This window comes from Halichoerus grypus, chromosome 8 (assembly GCF_964656455.1).
Source record: "Halichoerus grypus chromosome 8, mHalGry1.hap1.1, whole genome shotgun sequence".
NCBI classification, from domain to species: Eukaryota; Metazoa; Chordata; class Mammalia; order Carnivora; family Phocidae; genus Halichoerus; species Halichoerus grypus.
In genome coordinates, this window is record NC_135719.1 from 29,042,130 (window position 1) to 29,054,332 (window position 12,203).

Sequence of the window (12,203 nt, forward strand, 5' to 3'; positions counted from 1 at the left end):
TTTAAAAGATTTAATTTATTTATTTGACAGAGAAAGAGAGCACAAGCAGGGGGAGCAGCAGAGGGAGAGGGAGAAGCAGGCTCCTGCTGAGCAGGGGACCCAACGTGGGGCTGGATCCCAGGACCCCAGGATCATGACCTGAGCCAAAGGCAGACGCCTAACCGACTGACCCACCCAGGCACCCCAAGAGATTTTTTTTTTTTAATGACAGACACAAGACATGGGTTTGTATTAATATTTACAATTCAAATATAGGCCTATAGGATTTTTACTTAATTTCTTACTTAGATTAGAAATCTTGGTATTTTATGACAAGAATAAGTTTTTGCTTTGTTATACTGTATATTTACATATATATATAATCATGTCAAAATAATACTAATATTAATATTAAAAATTATGCTACTGAATAATATTCTCTTATAGTTCTTTTACTTTTATAAAATCACTATATATCACTAAGGACATACAATGAAAATATTATGGTTTGGAGTCACAGGAAACAGTTCTTCCCTCAGGGTTATATTATCACCTCGTATACAGTCAGGACCAATCATGTTGGTCCTTACCGATGGACGTTCTGGTAGCTTGCAGTCTTTTGCTGTTGTAAATAGTTCTGCAACAAATAACCTTGTGCATATTTTGCCAGTATGTTTTAGGAATAGATTCCTAGATATTGGATTCCTGGCTAAAAGATACAGATTTTTTTTCTTGATTTTGTCCAATTCTCCTCTATAGGCACTGGAACATTTTATATTCCCTCATTAGCTGATTGTGAGTGTCTTTGTCCACACTCTTACCATTAGAATATATTGTTAGACTCTTGGGATTTGCCAATCTGATAGGTAAGAAATAGCATCCCAGTATAGTTTTAATTTGCATTTTTTAATCATGAGCAATCTTTTTTTATGTTTTAGGAAACATTTGCATTTCTTTTACTGTGAATTGTTTCTTCATATTTTTGACTATATTTCAATGGGGCTGTTTGTCTTTTTCCTCCAATTTTAGGAGCAGTTTTTGTTTGTTTGTTTTTGGGTTTTTTTTGAGCGTTTTGATATTAGGCTCTTAACCCTTTGCCTGTGATTAAGTTGCAAATGTTTCCCCCAATTTGTCCATAGTTTTATTATTTTGCTTATGGTTTTTTTTTCTTTTCATGCATTTTGAAATTTTAATGTGGTCAAGTTTATCAATCCTTTCCTTTCTTGCTTCTATAATTTGAGTCATACTTTAAAAACTTCTTCCCACTTTCAGGTTATGAAAGCTATCACATGTTTTTATGTTTCTTGTTTTATAACTTATATGGTTTTAATTTTTACATGCATATTTCTGATCCATTTAGAATTTATCCTCGTTCGAGTAATGGATCTGTCTCCTTTTTTTTTTTTTTTTTTATGTGGCTTATAATTTTCCTAACATCACTTGGTGAAAAGGCCACCTCTTCTCACTGATCTTAGATATGACCTTTAATAAATATTCAATTTCCATTTGCATGTAGGTGCATTTCAGGATTTTCTATGGTGTTCCACTGTTTATTTATATACCAATACCATGCTATTTTAGTCATAGATGCTTTATAATGCATTTTTATATTAGGAATAGTCCCATCCCTCTGTTGCTATTTTTTTCCAAGAAAAACTGAGCTGCTCTTGCTTGTGTATTCACTTGCATATAATGTGTAAATATATATACATATATATATATACACACACAAATGTATATATAATTATTATATTATGTTATATTGTATTATATATAAATGTATATATAATTATCATATATATTATATTTTATTATATTATATATCAAATTAAAAGTAAACATTTACTTAGTTTTGACAACTTTCTGATTTTATTTCTTCCTATTTAACAACTTAATATGTATTAATAGTTGTTCAAGTCAACCTTTGTGTTCTTTCAGAGTTTTTTTTTTTAATAGTTTTCCTCTTTTAAGTTTTGCACTATTTTTTGTTAGGCTAATGCCTAGTATTTTATTTTTTTATATTGTAAAAGTGTATTTTCTTCCTTTACATCTTCTAACAGATTATTATTTGTGTATGTGAAGGCTAGTATAAATTTCATTGTCTAACTTTTTATGGTTGGCAAATAGAAGTATAACTGATATTTACACTTTTTTTGTGCAATCTATCAATCTATTCCTTTGAATTTTTAGCATCTTTAGGATTTTCTGTATGACAGTTCTATCATCTACAGGTGATGACAGTCTCACTGTTCCTTTTTAACCCTTCTTTATTTCTTTTTCTGGACATATTTCACAGGTTGGAACTTCCAGTATGAGCAGATCCACCTCTTGTTCCTTTCACTGAAAGGAAAGCTTTCAAAATTTCTTCATTAGGTATGTTTTGTGACGCTTTCTTTGTAACTATTGATATACTCAGTGGTGGTGAAATACAGTGATTGTCTTTCCAGTGTAAGAGCAACCTTGCAATCCTGAGATAAAACTAATTTGGTCATGATTTGTTCTCCTTTCTTATGTATTGGCAGATCTAAATTTCTAATATTTTATAGAATATTTAGTTAGGTACATAAGTGAAATTGGCATTTAATTATCTTTCCCAATTTGAGCTGGAAATATTGTGATATCTAGATTTTGCTGGCCTCATAAAATTATTTGGGAATTATAATTTTTATGTTCTGAGACCATGTCCTATTGGTGTTATTTCTTTCCACAAGGGTTTGGTAACACTTGTTGGTGAAGCCATTCAGACCTGCACAGTTTTCGTTGGAAGGCTAATGAATCTAGACACAAGTTTTTTTTGCAGTGTTATCCATATTTTTATCCTATGTCAATTGTGGTAGGATGCATTTTTTTAGGGACTTTTTCATTTTATTTAAATTTGCCTCTGGTGGGGAAGGGGACAAGAAGTTGTTTACTCCCTTTTTTGGGTTCTGATTATTTTTGTCCATTCTTTTTATTACAATTAGTCTTATCAGAATTTATCAGTGTCATTATTGTTTTCAAAGAACAAGCTAATTTTCTGTATTACATGTTTGCTTTTTTATTTTACTGATTTCTGCTCTTTTATTTAGAATTTCCCTCTGTCCATTTTATTTAAAATATGAAAGGACATACCATGTGCACAGATTAGAGGACTTAATATTGTGATGCAATCCCAATAAAAATTCCAACAAGTTTCTTTATTTTGTGAAACTTGGCAAGCTGATTCTATAGTCTATGCAATATGTATGACCAAACCCAAAGAGAAATGTCAGACTGGGAAAAATATTTGCATCTGATATACTAATAATAGGCAAATGATTATATTATAGACAAATAATTAGTTTCCTTAATCATTCTACAAGTCAATGAAAAAAACCCAACAAACCAATATTAAAACATGCAAAGGACATGAATAGTCAGGTCACAGATGAGGAACAATAAATGAGTCACAAATGTAAGAATAATATTCAACCACACTTACATTATTCAAACTGAAAATTAATAAAGTAAAAATGTATTACAGAATTACAACAAAAAAATGATATACCTACATATATAAAGGGAAATTTCAATAAGGCAACTAGACTAAAAATTAGTAAAGAATACTTGAATGGCATAATTAGCAAGTTTGACTTAATGAGCATATCTAGAACCCTGAACCGAAGAGAAGTCTGAAATTTTAGCAAAGTTGGAAGATACTAGACCACAAAGCCAATCTCAGTGAATACCAAGGAGTCTATTTAATACAGATAATTGTATCTAATAAGTATTCAAGATGAAAATCAATGATAAAATGTAGCCAAAAAAGCCATATTTCTTTGGAAATGAAAAAATGCATTGCTGAATAATTCAAGGGATAAGGAAATCACAATGGAAATGATGAAATATTTATGAGTAAATGATAAAGAATGAGTATGTATCAATATCTGAGTGATGCTGCTAAAATGGTGATTAGAGGAAAATGTAACTCCAAGTGCATCCATTAGAAAAGAAGAAATTTTTTTTTTTAATATTTTATTTATTTATTTGACAGAGAGAGAGACAGCGAGAGAGGGAACACAAGCAGGGGGAGTGGGAGAGGGAGAAGCAGGCTTCCCGCGGAGCAGGGAGCCCGATGCGGGGCTCGATCCCAGGACCCTGGGATCATGACCTGAGCCAAAGGCAGACGCTTAACAACTGAGCCACCCAGGCGCCCCAGAAAAGAAGAAATATTGACCATTATTGAGCTAAGTTTTCAAAACAAAGACTGTAAGAAGAGAATAATCACAAGGAAAGAGAGGAAAGTACAAGAGAAAAGCACAAGAGGAAAGCACAGATAACAGTGAAAGAGGAAGCAAAAAGCATGAAGGTGGTCAATTAAGCCAAGAGCCCCAGAAAGACTAATAATAAACTAGGCATCTGGAAAAATTAATCTTTTTTTTTTTTCCTTTTGGGAAGATTTTTAAATTGCAAATTCAATTTTTTTACTTGTTATGGATCTATTTACATTTTCTACTTCCTTTTGAGCTGGTCTTGTTAATTTATGTCTTTGTAGGAATTTATTCCTTTTGTCTGAATTGTGTAATTTGTTGGCATAAAGTTGTTTATAATATTCCCTTATAATAATTTATAATAATAATAGTAATAATAATTTCCTTTTCATTTCTGTAAATTCACCAGTGACTTCTCTTCTGTATTACAAGGTTTTCCTAATTTTCCCTTATTTCTTGATCAGTTAAAGGGTTAGCAATATTTCAGTCTTTTCAATCTTTCAGTTAACTGATATTCTCTATTGTTTTTCTTTTGTCTATTTAATTGATTTCCTTTCTAATTTTTATTATTTCTTTCCTTCCTCTTGTTTTAGGTCTAGTTTTCTTCTTTTTCTAGTTTTAAATGCGAAAGTTTAGAAAATCAACTTACATCTTTCTTCTTTTCTAATACAGTAATTTAAAGCTATAAATTTCCCTGTAAGCACTGTTGGCTGTGTCCCATAAATTTTGAGATGCCATGGTTTCATTTTGTCTGATATTAATATAGCCACTCCAGCTCACCTATGGTTACCATCTACATAGTATCTTTTTCTATTCTTTTGTCTTTAACTTATGTGCATCTTTGGATCAAAACTATATTTTAGATCTTAATTTCTTTATATCCAATCTAAAAATCTCTGACTTGATTGGAGTGTTCAATCCATTTATGTTTAATGTATTTATTGATATGATTGGATTTACATCTGCCATTTTGCTATTTAATTTTTATTTCTCATATCTTTTTATTTCCTGTGTTGTTTCTTTACTGAATTTTTTTTTTTTTGGCAGCAAGTAGGTACTTTCTATTTCACCATTTTAATTACTTCATTATCGTTGTTTTCAGTATATTTTCAGTTTTATTTTATCAGTGGTTTTTCTGGTGATTACATTATGTGTCTTAATTTATCACAACCAACTTCAGATCAATGCTAATGTAATTTAAGTATAATGTAGATATTTTCTTCCAATAAAACTCTGTTTTCTCTCCTCTTTGTGCTATTATTACCATTTATATTACACACACATATGTTAAAATTCAACCATCAATATAGAATTATAATTATTTTTATGCAAATGTGTTTTAAATGAGAAGAAAAAAAGACATACTGTCATCTACATTTCCTTATGTAATTACCTATACCACTCCACTTTATTTCTTCATGTGGATTTAAGTCACTGTCTGATATCATTTCTTTTCAACCTGAAGGACTTTTTTAGTATTTCTAAGGAAGATCTTCTAGCAATGACTTCTGTCATTCTTTGTTTATCTGGAAGTGTCTTTAATTCATATTCATTTTTGAAGGGTAGATTTGTTGAATACAGAATATTTGGTTGACTTTTTTTCTCTTTCAGCCCCTTGAATGTGTCATCCCACTGCTTTCTAGACTCCATTGTTTCTTATGAGAATTCTTATCAGAATAAGATATTGACTAATTGTAGTTTGCCTGTACTTGAACCATTTTTCTCTTGCTGCTGTGAAGATTTTCTCTTTCAACAATTTGATATCATTTATCTAGGTGTGTATTTTTTCAGTTTATCTTACCTGAAGTTTGTTGTACTTAGATGTGAAGATTAATGTTTTCTTTAAATCAAATTTGGGATGTTTTTAGCTATTGTTCCTTCAAATATTTTTATGCCCCTTTCGAGCCTCTTCTTTGAGGCTTTGTTCAATTTTTTGTTTTAATTCTCTCCGTCTTTAGGTTGGATAATCTCTACTGCCATATCTTCTGGTTTGCTTATTATTGCTTCTGTCAGCTCAAATGCACTGCTGAATTCCTCTAGTAAATTTTTTGTTTCAATGACTGCACTTTTCAACTCTGAAATTTCTATTAGATTCTTTATAATTTCTGTATCTTTATTTATATTCTCTATTTGATAAGCCATCACACTTCTCCTGTATTCTTAAACATAGCTTCCTTTATTCTTTGAACATATTTGTAATAGTTGCTTTGGTGTCTTTGTCTGCTGAGTCTAACATCTGGACTCTCTAGGCAGCAGTTTGTATTAACCACTTTCTCTCCTGTATCTTGAGCACTTCCTTGTTTCTTTGCCTGTCTCCTCGTTTCTTGTTATTGTCACTGAAAACTGAACATTTTAGATGTAACAACACTGGATCCTGTTTCCATCTTCTCTTCCCAGAATTGCTGTTGTTCCTGTCCTATACACATTTTTTTTTTAACTTGTTTACTGACTTGTCTGGACTAACTCTCTAGGTTGGTCTCCCCACACAATGGTATACAGTTGAAGAAGTCTTGCTCATTAAAACAAAAAAAAATCTTGTGTTTATTTGTTTGTTTGTTTTTTTTTAATTTTTTTATTGTTATGTTAATCTCCATACATTACATCATTAGTTTTAGACATAGTGTTCCATGATTCATTGTTTGTGCATAACACCCAGTGCTCCATGCAGAACGTGCCCTCCTCAATACCCATCACCAGGCTAACCCATCCTCCCACCCCCCTCCCCTCTAGAACCCTCAGTTTGTTTTTCAGAGTCCATCGTCTCTCATGGTTCGTCTCCCCTCCGATTTCCCCCCCTTCATTCTTCCCCTCCTGCTACATTCTTCTTCTTCTTTTTTTCTTTCTTAACATATATTGCATTATTTGTTTCAGAGGTACAGATCTGAGATTCAACAGTCTTGCACAATTCACAGCGCTTACCAGAACACATACCCTCCCCAGTGTCCATCACCCAGTCACCCCATCCCTCCCACCCCACCCCCCACTCCAGCAACCCTCAGTTTGTTTCCTGAGATTAAGAATTCCTCATATCAGTGAGGTCATATGATACATGTCTTTCTCTGTTTGACTTATTTCACTCAGCATAATACCCTCCAGTTCCATCCACGTCGTTGCAAATGGCAAGATCTCATTACTTTTGATGGCCGCATAATATTCCATTGTGTATATATACCACATCTTCTTTATCCATTCATCTGTTGATGGACATCTTGGCTCTTTCCACAGTTTGGCTATTGTGGACATTGCTGCTATAAACATCGGGGTGCACGTACCCTTTCGGGTCCCTACTTTTGTATCTTTGGGGTAAATACCCAGGAGTGCAATTGCTGGATCATATGGTAGCTCTATTTTCAACTTTTTGAGGAACCTCCATACTGTTTTCCAGAGTGGCTGCACCAGCTTGCATTCCCACCAACAGTGTAGGAGGGTTCCCCTTTCTCCGCATCCCCGCCAACATCTGTCATTTCCTGACTTGTTAATTTTAGCCATTCTGACTGGTGTGAGGTGGTATCTCATTGAGGTTTTGATTTGGATTTCCCTGATGCCGAGCGATATTGAACACTTTTTCATGTGTCTGTTGGCCGTTTGGATGTCTTCTTTGGAAAAATGTCTGTTCATGTCTTCTGCCCATTTCTTGATTGGATTCTTTGTTCTTTTGGTGTTGAGTTTGATGAGTTCTTTATAGATTTTGGATACTAGCCCCTTATCTGATATGTCATTTGCAAATATCTTCTCCCATTCTGTCAGTTGTCTTTTGGTTTTGTTGACTGTTTCCTTTGCTTTGCAAAAGCTTTTTATCTTGATGAAGTCCCAATAGTTCATTTTTGCCCTTGCTTCCCTTGCCTTTGGCGATGTTTCTAGGAAGAAGTTGCTGTGGCTGAGGTCGAAGAGGTTGCTGCCTGTGTTCTCCTTTAGGATTTTGATGGACTCCTGTCTCACATTGAGGTCTTTCAACCATTTGGAGTCTATTTTTGTGTGTGGTGTAAGGAAATGGTCCAGTTTCATTCTTCTGCATGTGGCTGTCCCATTTTCCCAACACCATTTGTTGAAGAGACTGTCTTTTTTCCATTGGACATTCTTGCCTGCTTTGTCAAAGATGAGTTGACCATATAGTTGAGGGTCCATTTCTGGGCTCTCTATTCTGTTCCATTGATCTCTGTGTCTGTTTTTGTGCCAGTACCATACTGTCTTGATGATGACAGCTTTGTAGTAGAGCTGGAAGTCCGGAATTGTGATGCCGCCAGCTTTGCTTTTCTTTTTCAACATTCCTCTGGCTATGCGGGGTCTTTTCTGGTTCCATACAAATTTTAGGATTATTTGTTCCATTTCTTTGAAGAAAGTGGGTGGTATTTTGATGAGGATTGCATTGAATGTGTAGATTGCTCTAGGTAGGATTGACATCTTCACAATATTTGTTCTTCCAATCCATGAGCATGGAACGTATTTCCGTTTCTTTGTGTCTTCCTCAATTTCTTTCATGAGTATTTTATAGTTTTCTGAGTACAGATCCTTTGCCTCTTTGGTTAGATTTATTCCTAAGTATCTTATGGTTTTGGGTGCAATTGTAAATGGGATCGACTCCTTAATTTCTCTTTCTTCTGACTTGTTGTTGGTGTATAGGAATGCCACTGACTTCTGTGCATTGATTTTCTATCCTGCCACTTGACTGAATTCCTGTATGAGTTCTAGCAGTTTTGGGGTGGAGTCTTTGGGATTTTCCACATAAAGTATCAGATCATCTGCAAAGAGTGAGAGTTTGACTTCTTCTTTGCCGATTTGGATGCCTTTGATTTCTTTTTGTTGTCTGATTGCTGTGGCTAGGACTTCCAATACTATGTTGAATAGCAGTGGTGATAGTGGGCATCCCTGCCGCGTTCCTGACCTTAGGGGGAAAGCTCTCAGTTTTTCCCCATTGAGAATGATATTCGCTGTAGGTTTTTCATAGATGGCTTTTATGATATTGAGGTATGTACCCTCTATCCCTATACTCTGAAGAGTTTTGATCAAGAAAGGATGCTGTACTTTGTCAAATGCTTTTTCTGCATCTATTGAGAGGATCATATGATTCTTGTTCTTTCTTTTGTTAATGTATTGTATCACGTTGATTGATTTGCGGATGTTGAACCAACCTTGCAGCCCAGGGATAAATCCCACTTGGTCGTGGTGAATAATCCTTTTAATGTACTGTTGGATCCTATTGGCTAGTATTTTGGTGAGAATTTTTGCATCCATGTTCATCAGGGATATTGGTCTGTAATTCTCCTTTTTGATGGGGTCTTTGTCTGGTTTTGGGATCAAGGTAATGCTGGCCTCATAAAATGAGTTTGGAAGTTTTCCTTCCATTTCTATTTTTTGGAACAGTTTCAGAAGGATAGGTATTAATTCTTCTTGAAATGTTTGGTAGAATTCCCCTGGGAAGCCATCTGGCCCTGGGCTTTTGTGTTTTGGGAGATTTTTGATGACTGCTTCTATTTCCTTAGTGGTTATAGGTCTGTTCAGGTTTTCTATTTCTTCCTGGTTCAGTTTTGGTAGTTGATACATCTCTAGGAATACATCCATTACTTCCAGGTTATCTAATTTGCTGGCATAGAGTTGCTCATAATATGTTCTTATAATTGTTTGTATTTCTTTGGTGTTGGTTGTGATTTCTCCTCTTTCATTCATGATTTTGTTGATTTGGGTCTTTTCTCTTTTCTTTTTGATAAGTCTGGCCAGGGGCTTATCAATCTTGTTAATTCTTTCAAAGAACCAGCTCCTAGTTTCGTTGATCTGTTCTACTGTTCTTTTGGTTTCTATTTCATTGATTTCTGCTCTGATCTTTATTATTTCTCTTCTCCTGCTGGGTTTAGGCTTTGTTTGCTGTTCTTTCTCCATCTCCTTTAGGTGTAGGGTTAGGTTGTGTACTTGAGACCTTTCTTGTTTCTTGAGAAAGGCTTGTATTGCTATATACTTTCCTCTTAGGACTGCCTTTGCTGTATCCCAAAGATTTTGAATAGTTGTGTTTTCATTTTCATTGGTTTCCATGAATTTTTTTAGTTCTTCTTTAATTTCCTGGTTGACCCATTCATTCTTCAGTAGGATGCTCTTTAGCCTCCATGTATTTGAGTTCTTTCCGACTTTCCTCTTGTGATTGAGTTCTAGTTTCAAAGCATTGTGGTCTAAAATAGGCAGGGGATGATCCCAATCTTCTGGTACCGGTTGAGACCTGATTTATGACCTAGAATGTGATCTATTCTGGAGAATGTTCCATGGGCACTAGAGAAGAATGTGTATTCTGTTGCTTTGGGATGGAATGTTCTGAATATGTCTGTGAAGTCCATTTGGTCCAGTGTGTCATTTAAAGTCTTTATTTCCTTGTTGATCTTTTGCTTAGACGATCTGTCCATTTCAGTGAGGGGGGTGTTAAAGTCCCCCACTATTATTGTATTGTTGTCCATGTGTTTCTTTGCTTTTGTTATTAATTGCCCTATATAATTGGCTGCTCCCATATTAGGGGCATAGATATTTACAATTGTTAGATCTTCTTGTTGGATAGACCCTTTAAGTAGGATATAGTGTCCTTCCTCATCTTATTACAGTCTTTGGTTTAAAATCTAATTTGTCTGATATAAGGATTGCCACCCCAGCTTTCTTTTGGTGTCCATTAGCATGGTAAATGGTTTTCCACCCCCTCACTCTCAATCTGGGGGTGTCTTTGGGTCTAAAATGAGTCTCTTGCAGACAGTATATCGATGGGTCTTGTTTTTTAATCCAATCTGATAGCCTGTGTCTTTTGATTGGGGCATTTAGCCCATTTACATTCAGAGTAACTATTGAAAGATAGGAATTCAGTGCCATTGTATTGCCTGTAAAGTGACTGTTACTGTATATTGTTTGTGTTCCTTTCTGGTCTACGTTGCTTTTAGGCTCTCTCTTTGCTTAGAGGACCCCTTTCAATATTTGTTGTAGGGCTGGTTTCGTGTTTGCAAATTCCTTTAGTTTTTGTTTGTCCTGGAAGCTTTTTATCTCTCCTTCTATTTTCAATGACAGCCTAGCTGGATATAGTATTCTTGGCTGCATATTTTTCTCATTTAGTGCTCTGAATATGTCCTGCCAGTCCTTTCTGGCCTGCCAGGTCTCTGTGGATAAGTCTGTTGCCAATCTAATGTTTCTACCATTGTAGGTTACATATCTCTTCTCCCGAGCTGCTTTCAGGATTTTCTCTTTGTCTCTGAGACTCATAAGTTTTACTATTAGATGTCGGGGTGTTGACCTATTTTTATTGATTTTGAGAGGGGTTCTCTGTGCTTCCTGGATTTTGATGCCTGTTTCCTTCCCCAAATTAGGGAAGTTCTCTGCTATAATTTGCTCCATTATACCTTCTGCCCCTCTCTCTCTTTCTTCTTCTTCTGGGATCCCAATTATTCTAATGTTGTTTCGTCTTATGGTATCATTTATCTCTCGAATTCTGCCCTCGTGATCCAGTAGTTGTTTATCTCTCTTTTTCTCAGCTTCTTTATTTTCCATCATTTGGTCTTCTATCTCACTGATTCTTTCTTCTGCCTCATTTATCCTAGCAGTTAGCGCCCCCATATTTGATTGCACCTCATTGATAGCCTTTTTGATTTCTACTTGGTTAGATTTTAGTTCTTTTACTTCTCCAGAAAGGGTTTCTCTAATAACTTCCATGCTTTTTTCAAGCCCAGCTAGTATCTTTAAAGTGATGATTCTGAACTCTAGATCTGACATCGTACTAATGTCCGTATTGAGTAGGTCCCTGGCAGTCGGTACTACCTCTTGTTCTTTTTGTTGAGGTGATTTTTTCCATCTTGTCATTTTGTGCAGAGGAGAATAGATTAATGAGAGAACAAAATGCTAGCAGGGTAACAACGTCCCCAGAAAATATACTCTAAACAAATCAGAAAAGACCTGAAGCAGTGGGAAAAGAGAGGGAAAGAGAGAAAAAGGAAAAAGAAAGAAAAAAAGAAAAAAAAAAGATAAAGATAAAAACAAACA